This window comes from Manis javanica, chromosome 11, assembly GCF_040802235.1.
Source record: "Manis javanica isolate MJ-LG chromosome 11, MJ_LKY, whole genome shotgun sequence".
Classification (NCBI taxonomy): domain Eukaryota; kingdom Metazoa; phylum Chordata; class Mammalia; order Pholidota; family Manidae; genus Manis; species Manis javanica.
The window spans coordinates 30504864-30522916 of record NC_133166.1 but is presented as its reverse complement, the minus strand read 5'-3'; the positions used below and the strand labels follow the sequence as shown (position 1 = coordinate 30522916).

General features: G+C 38.8%; 1 protein-coding gene across 3 annotated transcripts in view; it reads right to left on the bottom strand.

The window, feature by feature from the left end:
- SWAP70 (switching B cell complex subunit SWAP70) overlaps positions 1-18053 on the bottom strand; it is a 100312-nt gene that overhangs the window by 62359 nt on the left and 19900 nt on the right. The gene's annotated exons all lie outside the window — the stretch shown is intronic.

Sequence of the window (18053 nt, the reverse complement as noted above, 5' to 3'; positions counted from 1 at the left end):
GGCCAATAAATGAGTTCAAAGAAGAAACGGTGCTACAGTGACTTCATACAAGAAGTGAAATGTAACCTATGTCTCAAAATAAGGAGAGCTTTTGGATAGGAAAGGGGGCTCTAGAAGGTTTTCCAAAGTAGGGAAATAACATGAAAAAAGCAGGTGATTAATGCAAAATCCTCAGGGTATAAAAAGGAGACACCAATCTCTTCCACTCCCACCTCTCCCTCAGCCTTTTGGGTTTCACAGACCTAACTAAACTTGGGTCTCAGGACAAACTAAAGTCCTGGCAGGGGCCTTGGATGCCATATTGTAATCCTCTCATCTTACAGGTGGTAAGATTAAATTTGTTTTTCTTGAGGAAGGTTCCTTAGCAGAACTGAGACTAGAACTCAGGTTTTGTGATCCCTGGTCCAAAACTCTCTACTAATAAGGAACATCGGGTTTTTAGTTCTCTAAAGTCAACAACAATGGTTTTTGTATGTGTAGGTGCTTAGTTAGATTCAGTGATCCCACTGAAGATTTAGATTAGAACTTGAGACTTCAGCCTTGGCTAATTAAACAGCACTTTTTTTACACACAAAGATAGCTGAATTCAATGATAATTTTCTTTACTACCTTTATTTAGTTAAGCAAATTGTGAGGGCAGCAGCACACTATAGTAACAAGGACCCTGGAGGAGGAGACCTGAACCCAAGACTTGCACGTGGTCGGTTCCTGCTCAGTGGTTTGTCACTTACCCTTCTATAATATTTTAATGTTTTGCTACTTATTTGCTTAGTCCTGGTATTCTCACTACAAAATGAAGAGGTAGACCTTCTTTAAAAAATTTTTAAAGGTCAATTGTTAGCTGTCAACCCAAACTCATTTTAAGAATTCAGCAAAAAGAACTACAACTGAGATGAGAAATTCAGCTTTTTTCATGTTAGTAAGGCCTATAATAAGGAAGTCTTCTTCAAACAAAGTAACTACAAATTGAGTAACAGATAACTGGAGTAACTTAAAAATTTTTTATCAGTGATTTTTTAAAAACCTAGACAGTCTCTCAAAAAGTAAAATGTATAAAGAAACCAAAATCTTGAAGTTCAGAATATAAACTAGTAATAAGAAGCAAAAGCTCCATAAGCTTACACAATAGTTCATGCTTTTTACAGTAGACTCACATCATCCATTAGTTGGTTTTAGTCTGGCCCCTGGGAAAGCAGATATTATTGCTATTTTACAGATGAAGAGGCTGAGTCACAGTTTAAGAGATGTGCCCTAAATCAGAGTCTTATGTGTAGTGAAATTGGGACTGGAACTCGAGTCTCATGCTTTGGTGTCCTTACCATCCTGTTCTACTTCGCTCTCTTTCTGGAAAAAGAGGGAGCCCTGCCTATACAGAAGTGACTCCATGGCCAGGCACGCATGTTGCTGCTAAAGTGCAGTGATGTACTGGTGCTCCCCCACTCCACCCAGCCAGCTCTCCAGGCCCAACAGGATGGCTGGCATTATATAGCAGAGCCAAGTTAAATCCAGGGTGAAGAACTACATATGCCTAGAGATCTGGGACCATCTCTCTCTCTAGGAGTCCCCACATCCCAGCCCACACCTTTGCGGAAACCATCCCAGGCACACTAGCCTCCTCTCCAGATGAGGAAGCTGTAAAACAGATCAGGTCAAAAACAATCAGGAGGAAAGAGGACTACAAGTTCTTGATTTCTAAAAGGACTGCCCTGAATCACTCTAATCAGGGTGTTTGCAAGGTTCTTGAAACTGTTGAACTTATCCCACTTCAAATGCCTGCTCCTCTAAAGGCAGTTCTTTTAGCGCCCACATGATTGCTAAGCAACTTAACTCTCATTCCCAATTTGAAGAATAAACTATTGTTATTACAATAACAAATCTATATCCATGCCAGAAACTCATCTTTCCAGCTCTTTCTTAGCCACCCGCAGCCTCACAGGGCCTGTGCTGACAAGAGATGACTAATTAACTGCATGAGCCCTGCTCCTGTGGTCTGTTCCTGCTCAGTGGTTTGCCATTTACCCTTTTCAGCATTTTGCTCCAACTATCATGAAAATGAAATCAAGGGTGATGAACGACTAAATGGTGTTTTAATACACAAGTGCACGATGTTCCCCCTCCTCCCTCCCAAAGATGCAGAGATTATAAAGGTCCTCTGAAATGTTCCCCCACCCTCCCAAGTTACAGTTTCCCTTTACAGGAAGTGCGTAATGGGCAAAATTCAACACTGAAAAACCGGTTGGGGGGGGTGGGTATCTCTACTCCAACAAGCTTATCTGAACCAGCACAATTATAGAATCATAATTCATAATAGGCCATCTTTTTTAAAAACATGAAAATTCCTGTCTGATTTACAAAATTTCAAGCTAATGGCAAATTACCAGAAAACTCTTCCTAACAATGAACCAGAATGACCAATTTCCTACCAGTGCTTTGCCCTGCCTTCAGAGCATTGTCCGAATAGAAGTCCTGCCCCTTACCACACAGAGTCATTTTCCCTTTCCTAACAATACCCTTCCATCCTGCTTGTCACTGCTTTCTTGCTTGTTTTCTCTTAAATTATCTTTATTGTACTCAGTCTCGGAAATCTCAAAGTTGACTCAGTCCCTGCACGCAATCAATCACCATCCTAGATACTTTTACCAAATTGATCTTCAAGTGCTGCTTACATCACATTACCCTCTTGTCTACAACTCATCTCATGCCTACAGAAGTAAAAACCAAGTACCTGAGCTCTGTGTTTTCATCACATGATAGGCCAAGCCCACTTTACCTTCCTAGCCTTATTTTGCCTCCTCTCTGCACCAATCACACAAACCCAGCCAAACAAGTTTATACACTGAACCCCAAACAAACTGTACCATCTGCCTTTCTCTTTCAGGCCGTTGTTCCAACCACCCCCCTCCATTTCTACTAACATGAACATCATCCCTTCCTGAAGCCTCCACCACCCCAACTCAAAATGGTCTTTCCCCACTCTGCATTTCCCAAGCACTCTGCACCATTTTTATTTTACACTACCACATGATTTTTCTCTCCCATAAGACTGTAAATTTCTTAAAGAAAGGCCTGTGTCTACCCATCCTTGCATACTCAGAGAACCTAGCATGCCACTCAGAATGCAGAAGGCCTTTGAACAATGCTGAATGAGTTCTGCCTAAAAAATTCTCTTTCAACAGTAAAACCATATCACTTTAATAATGACAACAATATTAGGAAACATCCAACTCCTCTCTCCTTATTTCTTAGATTAAAAAGACTGGGGCATGCTCTTCAACAACTGGTGTTGGCAAAACTGGACAGCTACATGTAAGAAAATGAAAGTGGATTATTGTCTAACTCATACACAAAAGTAAACTCAAAATGGATCAAAGACCTGAATGTAAGTCATGAAACCATAAAACTCTTAGAAGAAAACATAGGCAAAAATCTCTTGAACATAAACATGAACAACTTTTTTCTGAAAGCATCTGCTCGGGCAAGGCAAACAAAAGCAAGAATGAACAAATGGGACTACATCAAACTAAAAAGCTTCTGTACAAAAAAGGAAACCATGAGTCGCACAAAAAGGCATCCTACAGTATGGGAGAATATATTCATAAATAAGATATCTGACACAGGGTTAACATCCACAATATATAAAGAACTCACATGCCTGAACACCAAAAAGCAAATAACCTGATTAAGAAATGGGCAGAGAATATGAACAGACACTTCTCCAAAGAAGAAATTTAGATGGTCAACAGGCACATGAAAAGATGCTCCACATTGCTAATTATCAGAGAAATACAAATTAGAACCACAATGAGAGATCACCTCACACCAATTACAATGGCCAACATCGAAAACACTAGGAACAACAAATGCAGGGGAGGATGCAGAGAAAGGGGAACCCTCCTACATTGCTGGTGGGAACGTAAATTGGTTCAATCACTGTGGAAAGCAATATGGAGGTTCCTCAAAAAACTAAAAATAGAAATACCATTTGACCCAGACATTCCACTCCTAGGAATTTACCCAAAGAAACCAAGATCTCAGATTCAAAAAGACATATGCACTCCTACATTTACTGCAGCACTATTTACAACAGCCAAGATATGGAAGCAACTTAAGTGTCCATCAGTAGATGAATGGATAAAAAAGTTGTGGTACATATACAGCCATAAGAAGAAAACAAATCCTACCATTTGCAACAATATGGATGGAGCTAGAGGGTATTATGCTCAGTGAAATAAGCCAGGCGGAGAAAGACAAGTACCAAATGACTTCCCTCATTTGTGGAGTATAACGACAAAGCAAAACTGAAGAACCAAAAACAGGAGCAGACTCACAGACTCCAAAAAGGGACTAGTGGTTACTAAAGGGGAGGGCAGGTTGGGTGGGAAGGAGAAGGGGATTGAGGGGTATTATGATTGGTACACATGGTGTGTGTGGCAGGGTCACGGGGAAGACAGTGTAGCACAGAGAAGACAAGAAATAACTGTGCAGCATCTTACTATGTTGATGGACAGTGATTTCAATGGGGCATGGGGGGAATTCAATAACATGGGTGAATGTAGTAACCACGTTTTTCATGTGAAACCTTCGTAAGAGTATATATCAGTGATACCTTAACCAATGTAGGTAAGTATGTAAGTGAGTGAGTGAGTAAATAAATAAATAAAAATATTTTAAAGGAAAAAAAAAAAGACTGGGGTATGCCCTGGCCTGAGTCACACACTAATCAGTAACAAAGAAGGTACAAGAATCCAAGTTTCCTTAATGCCCTGCTGGAAACATTCCCTTCTGCCTAGCCACATCCTTGAAGACTGAGCTGTTTTTCATAGACTCTAGGAAACCTTCACTGCCTTACTGTCCACCAAATTCCTATTCAGCATTTAAATGGATTTCATCTCATATGCTAGCATTATCTCAAATACCTAACTGCAGCTGAGTGAGGGAGGAAACCCTGCCTGATACTTGACTTCTGTACCCTCCACAGTGACTAGCCTAGAGCTAAGTAGGGACATAACACTTAGGACATATTAAGGCAGGATATCTAACTCAAAACCATCCTTTTATATAAGTGGATCATATTTCATATGCTTTTGTAACCTATTATGCAGTGTGTTAAGCTCATCTTTCTTTATCAGTGCACATTGATCCATACACTGTCATCCTTTGTAACAGCTCTGACCTATTTCACTGTGTTGATGCTTCATGCTTTATTTAACCACTTTCCTATTCACAGATATTTGAGATATTTTGATGTTTTAGGGGTGCTCCTAAACATTCTACAGTGTGTAGGCTACCTCGCCTTGCTCCCCAAACAGAATGTCAGTAGTGATGGAGAAAACCTGCTCTCTACCTTCTCCGGTGTTGGGTGTTGGCAGTCTTAAATATTGTGTACATGCATGTTTGTGCATGATGGGGACAAGAGAGATGGAGTGGGAAGGGGAAAGACTGGAGAGGGACAGAGATATCAGAAAGACTGTCACTGAAAAGTTCATTGCATTAGCAGTAGAATTCCTGATGCTTTTACCCTTGCCTCTATGCTTTAATGTGTTGTCTGAATATTCTACATATTATCTTTAACATCAGAAAAAGTGAAGCTTTTATATTTATGGGAAATTTTAAAAGTATGTCTGGAGGCTCCAGCTAGAAAGCACCAATAAAATTACAAAATATGAAGAGATCGTTGTAGGACTATAAAGCTGATGAAATTACATCACATGAGTCATCCTATGCTTTGCCATGCTCTTGAATAAGCCACACTACAGGCAATAAAGTCTCCCAATCTGGGACAGCCTCCTTAGATTTCAGCCTCCCACTGGACAGGATAAACAAATGCCCTTAAGGAGATAAATAATTTGTAAACAGTATCTACCACTCCCACTACTTTGTAAATTCCTTAAAGAATCTGTATTTTAACCATTTGTACAGTAGCAAAACCTAATAAAGTTTTGAGATGAGAGTGCCTTGTGTTCAACAAAAGGCACTTAATGAGTCCCATTTAAGGATCTGTTGGGGAGTTTTGGTTTTTTTTAGTTTAGTTTGCTTCTCTATCATCTTTACCCAGATCTGAGTCTTTGAATTTATTTCACTATACTACCAATATATTCTTTCTGGAAAGAACTTTTGTTTAATTATGATCTCTAATTCAGATCACTTTTACAGTAAAAATCAATGCCTCCACCCCTATGTTTATCACTGCACTATTTGCAACAGACAAGATATGGAAGCAACCTAAGTGTCCATCAACAGATGAATAGACACAATGGAATATTATTCAGCTATAAAAAGAAAATAAATCCTCCCATTTGCAACAACCTGGATGGATCTAGAGGGTATAATGCTCACTGAAAACAAGCCAGGTGGAGAAAGACAAATACCCTATGATTTTACTTATTTGTGGAGTATAAAAACAAAGCAAAACAGAAGGAACAAAATAGTACTAGACTCATAGACACTGAGAAGGGACTAATGGTTACCAAGGGGGAGGGGCCGGGGTAGAGGGGAGGGGAGGATGAAAGGGATAAGGGGCACAATAACACAATTACAATATAAGTTGGTCACCAGGGACAGTAGTACAGCACGGAGAATATAGTGAATGATTTTGGAACCTCTTACTACTTTGACAGATAGTAACTGCATAAGAGGGATTAAGGATTTAATAATATGGGTAACTGTTGAACCACTGTGTTGTATGTTTGAAACCAACATAAGATTGTATATCATCAATACTTTAACAAAAAAACAATGCCTCCATTACTTATTACCACCATCAGAAGTAGAAGGCATAACTCTTCTGACCTGAGATCCAGTAAGCAGTCTAATTCCTCAAAATTCAAGTAGAGGTTTTTCAGGAGAGGACTCAGTAAGACTTAACAAGTGTGCGAGAGAAATCTATAGTAGAAGAGAGACCAGAGCAATTAGGTAGTTCAATTTAGTACAGTCTTCTCCAAGAGAAGATGTGAAGCCACAGTATACAGCCAAATGATGACAAAGATCACAAATCGAAGGTCTACCTCTGCTGCTTCATCTTCTGTCCCCTCACAGTCCTTATAATACAGCTCCTATCCCTATCAATCTCATGAAACTGCCTTTTCAAAAGGAATCTGTGGCAGACATAGTAATGTACCATTCACTTCCCTTAAGAAAGGAACTGCTGCCAGGCTATAAGAACTGTGGTTAGCTGAGAGTATTAGTACCTTCAGGGTCCACCTCAGCCAATGACTGGGGAAGGAGATGATATCATTTCTCACCTAGGTGGGAGTCCTCCAACAGGCCTTTTTTGCTCCAGTGCTCTTGGATTTGTCAAATTCATATCAGAGTCTGACAGCTCCTTTTCCCAATCCTACTTCCTCTCCGTATTTTCCATAGGTGTTTTTCCCCATAACCCTCTTGCACTCCCAACTCTGTCTTAGTACCAGCTTCCTGGAGAACCCAACCTAGGACACATACCCTCTGAACACGTCACTCTCCCAAGTCTCCACCATTTGGCAGTCTGAATCATTCCCTTTATTTGGTTCCATGACATACTATTTTCTAAATTCTCTTTGCTCATCAAAAGTGCCTTTATGGAGTCACCTCCCTCACTCCTCATTTCCCAATCTGCCTATTTCCCAAAGCCCAGTTTTCAGCTGAGTTCCTCTCTCTCCTTATTCTCTTCCAAAAAAGTGCTTTTATCCTGACAACATTAAGTCACCTTTATTCTAATGACTCTCAAGTCTCTTTCTGGTCCTGACCTTTCAACTGAGCTGTGGTTTATATTGCTACCTAATACTGGAGATGTCTACACTAAATGTGCCTCACATCCACAAATCTAAAGGAGAACTCATCACCTTTCTCCCCAAACCAGATTTCCCCACACACATCCCCATTCTGACTTTGGTACCACCATTCCCTTAACAGTAAAACTACAGACTCTCCTCTTCTTGTACCTCTTTTACTTATAGTTTGTCCTATTTTCAGATCTAAATCAGCACCCCAGTGCCAACTCCTCTCTTCCCGTAGTAGTGACTGCTCCATCAGCTTAAGGCTAACCTGAGGACTCTGAGGCCCTAACAAAGAGTTGCTGCATAGCAACCACTCACTAGGATGTGATCTTGGTGAACACATCAAACTAACAAAGTTAAATTAGAAGGCTAAACTTTGAAAATTTTGTCCACTACTCCATGTTTTACAAATGAGGAACCTAGTAAGAAGAAATAATTTCCCACAGCCACACAAGTAATGAAGAAGAGAGACAGGTCTCCTGACTTCCCAAATAGTGTTCTCTCTCCTGAAACTTTTTCCTGTCCTTCCAGGAGATTTACTTTCCAAATCTTTCATCATAGATGTTCTTGAAGAGGAGTTTCACACATCCCTTAAGGTCAGTGATAAACGTTTCTTCTTCTAGAAGCATTCTCTGGTTTAACTCATCCAATCCTCGCCACAGGCTAGGTAGAGTCCCTCTATGTTCCCTAGCATTGTGTACTTTCTTTACCCCACTATGTTCAAATTTCCAGTTTGCTGGTCTGTATCACCCACAAGACTTTAAGCTCTTTAATATTAGGGAATGTAGCTCCTTTGAGTCCCACTGCCACCATCCCAGTCCAGCACTCATCAATTTGCTCATCAGCTTTCATAGCAGCCCCCCAATTGGTCTCCCCATCTCTCACCTCTAATCACCTCACCCACATCATCAGAATAATCTCAAACTCTACCTTTGTCGTGTATCTTCCCCACAAGTTTTAATAATTTCCCCTCTTGACAGGATCAGTTCTGGACTATTCAGTCTAACACAGTGAATATACATTAACCATCTATTCTGTGCAAGACAAGAATATCTGTACAAATGTAGTTCTATCTCCCTTTTAATCCTAATTTTCCACTATACCTCAAAACAAATGTTCTATTTCACCCAGAGTATTTCCCTTCTGCTCACAAATACAATAGATTTGGGTTCTTGCTCTTATCTGTAATGCCACCACCACACTTGCCAGCTTCCTCTAACTATACTGGACAAGATCTGTCCCATTCTGTCCAGAAACATATGACATTCTATCTCCTCCATGAAACTTTCCATGTCTACAACTGTCTGCATCTTTCCTCAGTTTCCTTTGAACTTTTACAACAGTTCCATCCAAGAGAAATATAATTCAAACCACACACGGAATTTTAAATTTTTAATAGCCACATTTTTAGAAAGTAAAAAGAAACAGGAGAAATTTTAATAACATATTCAAAATATAACTTAAACATGTAATCAATATTTTTAAATTATTAGATAGTTTACATTCTTTTCTTATACTAAGTCTCTGAAATCCAGCATATATTTTATACTTACAACATACCTGAACTCAGACTACCTACTTTTCAATGCTCAAGAGCCAAATATGGCTAATGCCTAGTGTACTAGACAGCATGGCCTACAGCACTCATTTTCCACGCTCTGTAGAACTTGCTTACATGTTATCTTGTTGTAGTCATTTCATGTATGATCTTCTTTATTAAACCACACACCCCTCAAGGTAAGGGACAATATTGGATATTTTTTTTCTTCCCCAGAGTCCCTAATAAAAGTTGCTTAGTAGATTAAAACCTGCAAATCCATAGTCAAAATCACTGTTTGGTAGGAATAGGTGGCTAGTAAGTATTCTGTTGTCACACATAAAGGTTGTGAGCTCCATCTATTCAAGCATATTGTTAAATGTCTTATTATTCCCATTCAACAGATAATCTTAAAATATAAGAAGAAAGCAAACTCCCCAAAGTCACCTTAGTAAAGAACCTCAGAATTCCACCCTAATTTGATCTATCAGTCTGGTGTCCCATTACCTAATAGTGTATTCTCAAATCATTGCTGAATTCAGTCACTGAGAGCTGAGTCAGCTGCCCACCAGCTCCTACTCTCAACTCAGGTGTAACAGCCATCTCACTGAGACACCCAGGACCCTAGGAACTCAAAGAACTGATGGGGTAGATAATGCTGGCAAGGTGGACAGTGCCCCATCCTCCCACAGCTGCCCATGCAGGGAAATATAAACCTTCAACGTCATCCACTGACTAGAACAACTCTGATCCTAGCTGGTGTCACTTATTCTGGCTGGTACACCATGCCACTCTCCTGGTCCAAATCAAACACAGCTGATTATCAAACAAAGCTAGTTATCCTTTAAAAAGCAAAAGGTATGGAAGGCACAGAAGAGTCCTAAAATGAAAAATTTTTTCCAATATTGCAGAAATCTTTCCCTAATCTCAAGATCTCCTTTTATGAAATTCACCTACATGCAGATTTACTCCTAAATACCTTTTCACAACTTACTAACTGATGAGAATTGCAGTTTCAAGGAGACATAGATTTTGAGTGGGAACCTGAAGGTAGAATGAGAGGAAGGGCAGAAAGCAGAGCAGAAAAATAGATGTAGGGAATGAAACCTTGGAGAAGACAAAGGAAGTGGAGGCAAAGGGCCACCTTAGACTTATGTTGCAGGAAGGCAACAGGGACAAGTGTAAGAGGGACTGACAGGGTAAGTCACTGCACCCCAAGTTCCAGTGTACTAATTATCACTGAGGGGACTATAATAACCTTCCTTTGGAAGGGAATGAAAAATACCTACTCTGTGATGGCCAACTGAGTAAGGAAGAAAAGGTCACCCAAAGCCTTCTATCTCTAGCTTCCAGCTACTATGTACCTCTGGGGCTGTGGTGAGACCCCAAAGGAAATAAAAAGTGGGGGTCAGGAAGGTGAAGAGTCCTGAGTCATAAGATTAGAAATGAACTGGTTATTAAGACAGAGGGCCACACACAAAAAACAAAAGTGCCTCACAGTTTGTGTATTATCCACAATAAAGCAAAAGTTTACATGTATTTCAAAGAAAATTAAAATTTCTAAACTGTACCACTGAAAGCTTTCTAGCAAGTTAAGAATGGAGAAAGGAAATAACCCAGAATCCATTATTACCATTTTAACATTTTTAAATGTCTCTTACATGCTCTTTATTTAGAGAGCTGTCTTCACTGTTTTCTTTGGTGAAATATAAATAATATTTACAAAGACTTTTACAGGCTCACTCATGATGCTAACCCCAAACCTATTTTTTAAATTAGATTTTTAGTTGCTCAACAGAAACAACGTTTACCACAGGGGTTAACAAAAAACCAACACTAAGGATTGTGAGGAAATAGTATACATGCCAAGTTTAAAAGAATTAACCATATTTTTTACATTGTGTTTCACACAATAAAAGCCCTTTATTGCAACTTGCTTCCTTTATATAGTAGTCTGCCCTTATGTTCCAAGACCCCCAGTTGGTGCCTGAAACCACAGAGAGCACCAAGCCCTATATATACTATGTTTTTTCCTATATATACATACCTATAACAAAGTTGAATTTATCACTTAGATACAATATAGAACAATTTTAATAATATACTGTAATAAAAGTTAAGTGAATGTGGTCTCTCTCTCAAAATATCTCTGTACTGTACTTACCCTTCTTCTTGTGATGATAAAAAGCCTACATGATGAGGTGAGGCAAGGGGAATGATGTAACCACTGTGACACGGCATTAGGCTACTACTGACCTTCTGACGATATGTCAGGAGGATCATCTGCTTCTGGACAGCAGTTGACCACAGGTAACAGAAACCGTGAAGAAGTGGGGGACTACTGTATTTTAAATCAACCATTGGCCTGCCTCAGTTACTTTCACAACTAGCAAGGTTAAACATTTTTAAGGCTAAATGCCTACACAGGAAGGGAACACACCATGTTATTCACAAGACACGAAACCAATTTCAAGGCAAAGGCTAAAAACATTTAATTGAAAATCTATCATTGAGAAATGAATAAAGATTTAAACTACTCAAATTGTTCCTCAAATTTTTTTTTCATTTAGATCCTCACTAGTTGTAAGCTCTTTCACTTCATAAGGGTACAATTTAGCACAAAACAAAACCCTGTTTCTAAAAACAACAGGATGAAACTGCAGAGCCAATAAAAGACGTTTCCAGCACTGACATATAATTCCCACTGCAACCATAATTGCAAAGTAAAGTTGTAATAGAGGTTGCAAAAATATCACCCTATTCTGCTCTATTTAAGAGGACAACAATTACCATAACAATAAGAGTATTGATTTTAAGGTTTATTTTGATCTCTGGAAGGAACTTAAAAAAGTAGAAATAATGGTTACCACCAGGGCAGGGAACTAGTATGGGTCAGGGGTTGAAGGAAATTTACTCTTCACTTTTGTGAATGTCCTTTTGAACTTTATGAATTTCATACCATGTGTAAACATGACCTATTCAAAAAGTTTATTTTTGATATGTATTTGTTTAAATAACAGCCTTCATCTTTTTATGTTCTTGGAATTGCATGTATTCCTAAGTAACACTGGAGATTTAGTATCTTTCAGCAAAACCACTGAACTTCTGTAATTTGAAGATAATTTTTAAACATCAGTGGAGAAAAAAATAAGTATTGCCTCTACTTCAAATACACCCTATATACCTATTTCCATTATGATCTCTGCAAATTTACATCATAACCTAAAAGTAACATGGTCTACTTAAGATGACATATTAATAAGGTTTCCTAAAATATGGAATCCACACACAACTGTTCCTCATTAAGAAAAAAAGAAAAATACAGACAAAAGAAGAACACAAACACCAGAACCAAACCAAGGGGAAAAATTGGTGGAAAAAAAATTTCTAACACCAGCTCAGTGATACTTACCTAGTACCTTCCTTTAAAGAAAAGTTTCCATCAATCTCTTCATTATTTTTTAACCTCCCATCAGTTATCAGCAATTATACTAAAACGACATTCCAAACAAGTAACAGTCTTAAACTACAGAGTTTGTTCAAGGAAGGACTATTCATGAATATTAGGTAGAGAATGTGTTTCTGAGGATTTCTTTCCCCACCATTAGCCTATTGTTCTCTACTTCAGCAGCTGAAAAGTAGTCTCTATATAATTAGAAAAAATTTTAACTTAAAAAAGTTACTTAGTTTAGCGTCCCTCTGTATCCCAGCCTGAAAAATATAGTGACACCAAATCCATATGACATTAAAAAAATGGAGTTGCCTTTAACAATCCAATTGCAAAATAGACTAATATAGCTGATGACTTCTATGAGGGTGCACAGGCAGAGGGCAGGGATGAAGATTTATACATGTACAATGTGGGGGGGGGGGGGCGGGGAGCCAGAAATGTCACAACTGAAACCACAGAGGTCCCCTGCAGAGGGCCCTCAGATTGCCCGCAGGAAGTCCAAGGACATCACAGGGAATGCAGGAGGAAGAGGGACAAAGAATCAAGGTGAGGAAAGTGAGGCAGAGGTAGTTCCCTCTTTGGGGCAGGGTATATCTTAATGTAGATCAAGAAGATAATTGCCTGGGAATGACTTCATGCCTAGGTGTTTTAACAAGGTAACATCACTGTGACTAGATTACAACCCAACCTCTGTAGTTATCCTAACTTAGGTAAGTCACAAATGGTTTTTAAATTCCCTGCTCTGTATTTTTATTTTACTGATAAATGTAACAGAATTCTGTATTTGCAACAACAAAATATTATGTCTTATGTTTTTAATTTTCTCTTTGGATTTTAAATTTCAACACTTATTCAGATATGTCTTTGTTTTTCTCAAAAATATACTATTAGTAATAAAAATAAGGTATAAAAAAATACGTTTTTTTATACTAAACTAGGGACCCTTGAGGAATATATTCACCAGTTATAGCAATGACTCAAACACATTTATCAAAATGAGTACTATACTGCAAAACAATCTCCTTAAAAGTAGCAAATAAATTTATTCCCAAGATGATGCCAATACTCCAAACTTCTCACAACTTCTTTTCAGAAGAGAAATGTGTAGTTTATAAGTTATGGCAGGGAAAAATTAATTATGTCACTTTACTATCTCCAAATATATGTATATAATAACAATAATGAACTTGAATTGTTGAATTCTTTCTTGAATATTCTTCTCCCTCAGCTCCAGTGTTGCTCCAAAGTGGTTCTTATCTCTCATTTCTGGTCCCCTGGCTCCTATTCTTCCTGTCACCACCTACTTTAGCTATTCCCCAAGGCCACAAATAAGTCTCTTCTCTCCTTTTCCAAGCTTCAACTACCAGATCCTGTACTGAGAGCCCCATACTTCCCAAGGACATTATCTCCAGCTAAAGATCCATCCATCAAGGACCTCAAAAACAAAATAAAATAAACAAATAAAACTCTGCATATTCAAACTACTGTTTCTTCTCTGGACAATGCCTTCTCATAACTTTCCTATTTCTGTGAAAAACAGTTGCCATCCACTGATCACCCATAGTTGAAATTTGAGACATTTCTGACTCTGTCCTTTCTATTCCTCCTCAAAGCCATTCAGGGGTCCAGGCCTGTGGACAGCAAAGTTCCTTCACTCATCATCTACCCCTCTTCCATCCTCTCCACCTCTAGCTCCCATTACCTCTCATCTGAGCTATTTTAATAGTCTCCTAATTCCAAACTGCTCCATCCACTTCAACCTAGTACGTATGCTACTGCCCAAGTAACTTCCTAAATGCAATTTTGATCATGGCACATCTCCTCTCAAAAAACTGGGAGGCTCTATGGCTTCTACCTAACTAGTCTGGCACTCAAAGCCTTCCATGCATTAACCCCCATCTATTTCTACAGCTTTATCCCAGCAAAAACTCTCTCTTATATACAAACAGATAGACAGACATACACATATTTCCTACTCTGCACTCCAATCAAAATATGTTACACAGAAGTCCTCATAAATGCCTGATTAATTTTTTACTTCTGCACTAATTCACAGGGATGTACTACAGCTAAGAGCAGTCAAGAAATAGCCAAAGAATGAATGAATAGAATGGGTGGAATCCTCCTCTATTTCTACATACACATCCTAGCTTTCTTCAGAGTTCATTCCAAACAAGCTTTTTTCAAGAAGTAATCCCATCAGTAAAGAAAAGCAATTGCCTTTTCCTCTAAAATTTCATAGCCCCGTATCTTCTGCTGAGTACACTCAACATCTACCCAATATTTCTGTATTCATTTCTACCACCAGACTACATTTCTTAAGGATAGGGTAATGGTCTGAATTAGGCAATCTATATATACATAGAAAGTACCTTCTCTAATGATTAATTATTCTCTTAATTTGCCTACCAATATTTAAACTCTTTGAAGGCAAAGATTCACATTTGTTTCTTTTTCCCCAGCTTTACTTCCATATCACCCTTAGCATTCATTGGGCACAGTACCTAATACATGCAATGTCCGTTACATAGTTTGTGAATGTATCCATTCACTGTATCAAAAATTATGAAGGGAATTCAAGAAGACAACTGTCAAAAATATTTCAGATGCCCATAGGGATTTCCAAAGTGATAAATTATAACTTTTATTTTGAGTATATAATTGTTAGTCTGCTATTTAATAAATCAATTATATGATATTTCCTCCAAGGATATATTAACTCTCAAGAACCTAAAAATACAAATATCTTCTTTATGAAATTAGCAAGGTACCTTACACAGAGTAAGCCCACAAAAGTTTATTGTATGAACAATGAATGAATGAACAAATTAAGGCAAAAACTCTACTCCTGGCCAATCGGTCAATGAACATCAAACTTCAGGTTCAAAACACAAAGGAAAGACCTACATACAAATTTTGTAAACGTTCTCAATTCCAAAAACACTGGCAAGATGAATAGAACTGAATCAATCCAAAAGTCTCTCAGTTAAGTAGACAAGGAAGGGACTAAACACAAATGCACAGCTGCCTTATCAACACTTTGAGGTTTGAAAGCTGTGAACTGGGATTTAATCAAGAATTTTAAGTCAAGAAACCTCTGTACACTTCAATAAGCAGCCTAAAGGAAAATTTCGGATACAGAGCAACAGAAGTAATAGAAAACATCTCATATGTCATCAATTGTAAAAGGAAAAACAAAGAAACACTGGCTTTAAAGTTTGAAAATACTGGTTCTAGATATAGCTACTACTTTGGGCAAGTCACCAAACAACTAAGAAGCTTCATCCACCTTAGCTATAAAATTATCTGGGGGTAACATTATTCTTCTCTTGAGATCTTTAAAATAAAAATGATGGTTGAAAGCAAAAGAATTTTAACATTTTCTGATGGCATTTTTAATATATGTAGAATTAATAAATACGACACCTGCAACATAAAGCAGAGAGGTTAAAGGGAACTGTATGGTGACAAGTTTTCTACATTCTCTTAAGTGGTAAAATAGTAATTCTAAGTATAAAACGTTTTATATGTATCTATATATGTATATACACATATATAAAAAAGAATTCCTAGAGGAATCATAAAAAAAACTACAAAAGAAATAGTCAAAAAGTCAGTATTAAAATGGAATACTAAAATATATTCAAATAATCTAAAGGAAGGAGGGGAGCAACAGGAACAAAAAAACAGAAAAAAAATAATAAAATAGGAAGCCCTAAATCTAACCATAGTAACCAAATGTAAATGAACTAAACACAAGAATTAAAAGACAGAGAATGTTAGCATGCATTAAGAAACACAACCCAACTACATGCTATCTATAAGAAACCCACTTTAAATAGAGTGGTATAGGTAAATTTTAAACATTAAGCAAAAGGAGGCTCTATTCATAATTACCAAAAATTGAGAAATAACACTAATGTTCTTAAAGGGTGAATGGATTAATATGATACATCCATACAATGGAATATTACTTAGCAATTAAAAGATTTATTGATACACACAACAACATGGATGAAGCTCTATGGTATTATGCTGGGTAAAAGAAGCCAGTGTCAGAATGTTACATACTGTATGACTCTATCTGTAAGACAAGGGGGAAAGATAGAACTATAGCAATCAGTAAGAAATCACTGGTTGCCTGCAGTTGGGGGTGAGGGGACAGCATGAGGCAGTTTTTTAGGATGACATAACTGATGGAAAGCTGATTTCAAGAATAGTTATATAACTCTGTATATGTGTTAAAACTCATTGAACTGTACACCAAAAAAGTCAGTTTTACTGATGTTAATTTAAAAAATAAAGTAAAATAAAGATTAAGTGGATGATCTCAGTGAACACTTCCAGACTGATTTTATGAATGAGAAAAAGAATGGAGTACCAAATGGCGGTGGAGGGGAAATTCTAAGTCTTACTGGCACAAAAGCCACTACTCATAAGAACCTCCTGATTACTGCAAAAATAAAATAAACCCAATCTTCAGAAATTCATTCTCAGAGGCATAGAAAACCTGACATGCAGATCCAAAATGTGGATATTTGGAAATGCCTGCGAGTGGGTCTTCTTGTCTGTTACCATATTTTATACTTTCAAGAAGCTGCCAATTTCTCCTGGCTAAGTGCCACCTTCCCTGCTCAGGGTTACTCAGTTTACAAGCATTCTTTTATTTATACCTTACACTCTTACTTAATGGTGGGGGTTTTGGCAGTCATAATAAATACACTCTGCAAAAGTAGTCCCTTTTGCAGAGTGCCAGAAAGATAAGTGATCCTCACCCAGAGTTAAGGCCCCTGCAGAACATGGTTACACCCTCAATTAGTGACTGACCTGAGGATGCTCGAGCACAGAAAGCATCCCCACCGCCAGAGCCGGGCCCCAGAGTCGCGCCCAGGAGCACTTCTCTCTTCTCTGGGCTGCCCGGTTGCCCCGGTGCTGCTGGCCGTTTTGAGGACTGCCCCGGTGTGGAGCGTGCGCTGTCAAAGGCTCAGCTCAGTGACCTTGGGCAAGTCCCTTCCTCTCCGGGGTAAAGAGGAAACTCTGGAAAGTTTGTCCAAGGGAGCTTCCCACCGCCTCCAGAAAGTCTAAAACTTTCCGGGCCCCCCGCTCCAGCAGGGAGCCAGGCTCGCGCCTCAGAGCCGCCACCAGGTCTTCCCCCGCGCACCGGGATCCCCGAGGAGACCAACACACCGGCCCCAGCGCACCGCTCGAAGGCAAGAGGGAGGCACAAGGCGCCAAATCCCGGTCTCTGCCGTCTCCGAGGGAGCAGGCCGTCCGGCCGCATTCCGGCCGCCCCTCCCTGTGGTCTCCGCCC